The sequence below is a fragment of the Fragaria vesca genome, linkage group LG1, assembly GCF_000184155.1.
Source record: "Fragaria vesca subsp. vesca linkage group LG1, FraVesHawaii_1.0, whole genome shotgun sequence".
NCBI classification, from domain to species: domain Eukaryota; kingdom Viridiplantae; phylum Streptophyta; class Magnoliopsida; order Rosales; family Rosaceae; genus Fragaria; species Fragaria vesca.
Window position 1 is genome coordinate 6,953,877 of NC_020491.1, and position 7,307 is coordinate 6,961,183.

Below are 7,307 nucleotides of genomic sequence, written 5' to 3' on the forward strand. Positions count from 1 at the left end.
AGACGGGGGTGGAAGGCGCCATTGAAGAAGCAGACGAGCTTGAGGTGGGTGTGGTGGTTGGTGGTGTGCTTATTGGGCTGAGCATGGTGGTGATTGCGACGAGAAAGAGAAAGAGGTGGCTCTTTCATGGAGAGAGAGAAAGAGAAGGCATTGTGGACGGTGCCGACGGAGATGCTGAGCATTTGGTAAGAGAGAGAGAGAGAGAGAAGGAGAAGATCTGCACCGTTTGTGTAATCTAACGGTTGGTTTTTGAAAGTCCGTAAGTGGTCCGCAGCAAAATGGCTCCCTTGGTTGAACAAGTCTTCTTGATATTATCAGGTAGGTGGTGACAGTACCAGTAGTCCAGTACTGAGGGAAAACAAGAACCCACAGGCCACAGAACAAATAAATATGGGTGGAAAGTGAAAATCAATGTGACATCCCAACAACCAGCATCTGAAACAATTGCAAGATCAGAAGATAGGCAGGAATCTAATCATTTCAAACTAGTAAGGAAGTAGGAACATATGTTAATTCCTTGTGCTTTTGAAATGACATTTTGAAATGACTAATCAAATCAAGTCACATTGTGAAATGCTCAAAGCACAAATGATCATGTAATTCGTGCACTTGTTCACAAATAATACTGAACAACAAAATTTACTTATACTGTCGATGATCGACCAGTCTATAGCATATACAGTTCTACATACGGATGTAAATCTTTCGCCGGAACAATTTTCGGATCACATTCTTTCACCGGAGCAACACGACCGGATCTAATGTTCTTAGGCAATGAACTACAGAAAATATAAGATCTTTCTAGTTCCCTTGTTGTCTTCACTGATCTGAGGATCCAGAATTTATTTCACTAGTCTTGGAAGTTGATCCATTTTGTAGGTCCAACTTAAATTTCATAACCACCCCCATAAAGTTGAGAGGACTGCTGGGTTCAACTTTATCCCATAAGTTGAAGAATCAAAAATGCATGAAGTTTCTTTCTTTATTAGGAAAACAATACTGTACCCGAGCTTTTAGGCTTTTAGCCCTTCAATCTATTATGAATGTCTGTAAATTACATCATGTTTTTCCCAGACCTCCATTGAACCTTCATCTTCTTAATGAAACAATAATGCAGTTTTGCCTATGTATCATTTTACCATAGGATTACGATCGTCATCGATTAATTTATTTTGTCCGATACACTGGGGCTCAATTTCCCCTTGGAGATTGCGTGACCTTGCTTGCCTCCAGACGTAGATTATATGATCGTATGCGTCTCTGTTCTCCAACTTGGGGATGTTTTGGCATTGCTTGGGCCTAATGTCTATATATGAAATATTAGGCAGAAGAAAATAAAAGAAATTGGTTAATGCAGAAACAAAAATTGCAGCGGATAGCTAGCCAGTTTCTTAACCAACAAAGCCTTTCAGACTTGGGAGAGGCAAGCAAGTAGTGAAGTAGGGTATTAATGATTTCTTTCTACGTTGCATTGAAGTTTGATAGCCATGAAAATATCTATTATCTGGCAGCTAGCTATGTGAACCCTGCAGCAAAGATTTTTTGTCTCTTTATATCGTTTGGATTTGGGTTTGAGGAAGAAACAAACTCCACAACCACCACCACCGCCATACCAGCTTTCGAACCCCGCCAGCTCGTGAGAAAGGCGGACGCCTTAACCACAAAGCTGACGGGCAAACCAGTACCCTGCAGCAAAGATACAGATGCAAAAGCTGCTTCAACTTGTAGATCGAAATAAACCTGCAAATATCGATCTGAACTGAAAGTCTTGGTCCATGCTCTCGATCTATATATAGCTACTCATATTTCTATACAAGTCCCAGAGCAATGAATAACCAACTTATTAACCTCCTTGAACGCAACGATATATATTATAATGAACCTTGCTATAGCTGAATGCCTAGATCCATCTATGATCTATCTGATCGATACCGGTTTCAGAGCCAGGAAACCTTTTCAATGCATGAAATTGATCATGAATATGTGTAGGGTTTATTACAGGTCGACCCAGAGAAGTTACAGTAGTCCTTAGATGAAGCTGAAATAACTGATTGCTAGTTTTACTGATCATCATAAACGAGCTATAAATAGCTCCTTTGTAATTACTAATTTTAATCCATGGACCTAGCTGATCAGCTCCTGGGTACGTATAATTCGAATTGCATGAGGCACTCGATTTCATATACAAGATTACCTGGGGTCGTCTTCTTGACCCCTCTCCTCTATCCTGTGGCCATGACCGGTCACCATTTAGGTATGGACCTCTAATTAACAAGGCTATCAATCTTAAATTTCTGATCGAGTGGCATCACAGATCGCCCGCGGTGGTCCTCAACAGGTTCATGTTCTTCAGTCTTAAATTTCCGATCGAGTAACATCTCGATCGACAGCCTTCATTGGACTTAGAGACCACATGCAGTAGTGTACATAGTCCTCAAACAGATCTATGTTCTTATCGATCGAACTGCACAGAAACAATTGTCAGTTGTTCATCGATCGTACACATTAAAGTTTGTTTCATCTACCCATCAACCGAAACTAATTCCCATATTGGACTACGGATTTTTATCTTTGTGTCTCGATTATCTAAAATATATTATGGTTCAATGTTTGATACTAACCTTAACATGAACCATTTAAACAAACAAAACTTATTTTATTTTTTTACGCTGAATGATCGAGGAGCGGGATCAAAACCAAAACCTCTCGAAACAAATGACAGACTAGCTTAAACAAACAAAACTTGCACGACAAACAGAGTTAGGAATATTAGTTACAGCTTTTGTGTTTTGAAGATTTGACATTGTAACATTAGTGATTACAAATCATATATAACATTTTCTGACACGACCCACCCCGAATTTCACCCTGAAACCCGGAGTAAGTCGTGCGGGGACCACCTCCAAGGAAAATTTACCGAAAAATCGGCATAACCTTCCTTGAAAATGGACAACCCTTCCTAATAATACCTGCATGCACTTCAAAAGAATCCATTTATAATCCTCTACTCCTGGAGCCTTCGTGCTCCCCAAATCACAACACCACCCAAAAATTTACTAATCTAAACAAATCTCACATCCAACCATTTATAGGTTCAGAGCAACTCTAACAAGAAGAAATGAAACAAAATAAATTAACAAGCGAAAGCTATAGGATGACTATGCCTCATCTCCATGTACGCCCGATCTTGACTAAGCTAACCTGCAAGCTGGGCATTTTTAAAACGAAAGGTCCAGGGGAAAACACTTAACAACGTTAGAGTGAGTGGACAAAAATAAAATAATAAAAATATTTATGCTTCCCCATTTTAATTTTCAAGAAAATTATACTGCATGCGGCAGCTCAAAAGCGCTCAACACAAAAACTGGAAATTTCATGACTAGCTCCGGCTAGTCTCCATAACTCAAAGAAATACAGCCTCTCAGGCTAAACTATATATAAACATATATAAGTGTATGTATTTACACTCGTCAGACTCCTTGTATGAATTCTAAGAACAAATTAGAAAAATAGAAATTCATACAAGGCTACTACGCTTGCGTCTAACGCTCACGTCACACCATAATGGAATTGTACCTCAGTATGGGGGAAAAAGCACGAGTGTATATACGTGTGGACTCCCTATATGAAAACCTAAATAAACCAAATAAGAAAATAGTTTTCATATAGGGCTACTACGCTTGTGTCTAACACTCACGTCACACCATAATGGTATTTTACCTCATTATGGCGGATCAAACACGTATGGCTAGCTAGCATTTATATATACATACTATCATCATAAACATCCAATAAACCTATCCACCGAAAATCTCATTTTCGGGATCTCTCCAAAGGAGGAAAATTGCCAAAAATCCGAGAACTAAATAAATCTCAGGAAAAGAAATAAATGATCAACAGATAATTCATCGCATGCTTTTCAATTAAAATAAAGGTCCACTCACAACTCTAGGCATAAGCCCGACGAAATCCAAATCGCCACTTCAACGAGGTTTCCTCGAACCCTGGCACAAATATAAAATTAATTTCTCAACTAAAACTCCAATATTTAAACAAAATAGGCAAAATTAACCGAGAGCCATAACTACGCTCATCATTGCCTAACTTCGATATTCTTAAATCGAAACGATCCGAACTTAAATATCATACTCGGCAGCCGTAATTACAACCTCCCCAAAAATACGACTTAAATCCTACGGCCGGATTCTACATTAATTAACCGCCAAAAATACCACACTTCGGAAATTCATAAACCTATCCAAAACTCATCCAAAAATTCTATAATTTACATCAATACACTCCTTTTAATATTCCACATTTAAAAACATTAAAATCTCCCAACCGGCGCCAGCCCCGCCGGCAGCGGCGGTCGGAGGCCAATTCCGGCGACCTCTAATGCCTATGAAATTTTAACAGCATCTTCCTCTCAACTCCTTCTACAACATTCCTAATTAGCACAAACACCAATTCCAAGCCTAACTAGGTCAATCGAGCAAAACAACACAAAAAGCCCTAGAGCTTCCACCTCAAATTTCTCCTTACCTAAAGCGAACCGGAGTGAGTTCTTTTAGGGCAAGGCAGCTGGGTTGGAGACCTACAAAACCGTACCAAGCTTGCCCGGATTGGTGGCCGGAGGAGGGAGTTCCGGCGACACCACAGTCGTCCCTTCGGGACGGGTTTCCTCCCGTTCGGCCGTGAAGTGGCAGCGCTCACCGGCCAAGGATGAGAGAGGAGGAGACGCCGGTCCAGACGGGACCGGTGCGGCAGCCTGGCTCGGCCGGAGGACGGCGGCGTGCGGAGGATTTCCGGCGAAGGGAGAGTGCAAACCGGGAAGAGAAAAAAAGAAGAGAAGGGAGAAAATGGCTTTGGGCCTCCTCCCCCCCCAAACCAGTCCAACTTAATACCCACTTAAAAACAAACCCAACTCCAAAAATAAAACACCCCGAAAAATAATACCTAAATAAAAATTACCTTTTACTAGCTAAAATTTTACCATTTTTACCGTCGTCATAATTTTCTCCTACGAATAACTCTCCGAAATAATCGTCCTCCAAAACCCCTCGAGGGACCAATTAAACTATAACTTCATTGACGGATACGGTAAAATTCTTATTATAACCAAGCTAGTAAATAAGGTAAAATATAAGGGTCGGGATGTGACATTTTTGGTCCTGATAAAAATCATTAAAACAGGTCTCAAATGTAGCTATTCAAATATGATTACAAACACTTAAAATCGGTTTAATGAATTTCACCACGAGCTAGACCACTCTAAACTGAAATACTCTACATATGCTACATTAATATTCTTGTAATTAAGCAGAAAAATTGGACTTACATCAAAAAGATTAAGACATTACCCGATTTCAGCTTCTTCTAAGGACTACTGTAACTTAATGTTGATCTAGGCGTACATGGTTTCATGAGTAATGAGTTAGTAAATTAAAACATAAATGTTGATATTTTTCGAGTTCGGATAAAATTTATCAAAACAGGTCCGAAATGTAGCTATTCAAATGGATAAAATTTATCAAAACATCTCCGAAATGTAACTATTCAAATGGATAAAATTGCATTCATACGCGATTGAGACACAAATACAATATATAATTAAGGAACAGTTAAACATGAAAATTCACGAATTTTCACTTATTTAAAGAGATTAAGAGCATCGTCTGTAGTCTGAAGTTAATCCGACCCAGAATGTTACAAGTTTGATATGATAGATATAGGTACAAGGGACCACAGCCCACTAAATATCACGCGTCTAAGAAATATCTGGCGCTCTGTTTTTGGCGGGACAGAGAGAGAGAGAGACCACGCACTTCACGTGGGGGTGGAAACAAATTACGGTGTACCACCGCCACTGCCACGGCGGAGACGGAATACAGAACCACACAACTATCGCCGTATAAACCCGTGAACCTAAATGAACAGTTTCAATGGCGCCATGCATGCAATCTCTGCATAACCCACATGAACAAGGAATCATCTTCAACTAAGAAACCACCGCCGTCACAGTCACCGTCACCGTTGTCACGAGGAAAATGCCGTCACGGGAAAAATGTCGGCTCCGCCCTGCATGTGGAATCGTACTCCGCCACGTACGAAAGGAGAGGTGCATGGCCATGGGGCGCCCACACCACCCGTCGTCGGTCGACGTCGACCTCTCGTTAATTATCTCCGCGTTTCCCAGACGGGGTTTCATCTGAGGCTGACGGCTGGTCCCGCCGTGGAGCCATCTGAACAAACCAACGTAAAAAAATCAAGAAAGGAATCTGGAAATATAGAGACTGTGGAATCGGACGTCACTGTTGGAGCTACCTAGCTAGGTTTGAACTGATCGAGTGGGGAAAATTGAAGAAGAACAAGTGTATTGTGATCCAATGATTTTGGTTAATCGTGGTTCATGTCACCGTTAGCTACAGAGGAAAACCCTACGTACATATACTGTATTTGATATTTATGCTTGCTTTGATTATGCAGCTTAGGGTCAAATATAATATAATTGGACCCCAACATTCGATATTTTGTAACCTTAACTATAGTTTTCCGGTAGATAACCTTAACTATAGCTTTAGGTCCTGACATGGAAATGTATATATACTTGTTCATCCCATGACCTACTTAGGTTTTGACTTTTGATGTGAACAACAGATCGTATACACACGACGTGTAAGCACATACACAGTGCAATTTTAACTATTTGTAACAATTTATATATTATGTCTTTTAATCTTAATCATTTATATTTATATATATAGATACATATCGTGTATTAAAGATATATATCGTGCTACATGAGTCTTTGATAAAATATTTGGAATCTAACCCTCTCTTGTTGCACGAGTTTTACTTCAAAATTCTTCATCAGAAAACTATATAATATATATATATATATACACAAAGAGGATGTGAAGCGGACGTCCGCACTCCGGCTTAAAGTGCGGACGTTGTCTGTTCTCCGTCGTCTCACGCCGGCGACGGCTTCTCTTCTTCCCGGACGACAGCACAGACTTCCAGGACGGTTTCTCTCCTTCCAGGACTGGCCGGCGACAAGTTTTCCGGCCGGATTGAAGCTCTGGACGGAAAACACCATGATTGATCAAGGTTGGCCGAAAAACTTGTCGTCGACCAGTCCTGGAAGGAGAGAAGCCGTCCTGGAAGCCTGTGCTGTCGTCCGGGAAGAAGAGAAGCCGTCGCCGGCGTGAGACGGCGGAGAACGGACGACGTCCGCACTTTAAGCCGGAGTGCGGACGTCCGCTTCACATCCTCTCTGTATATATATATATATATATATATCAAAT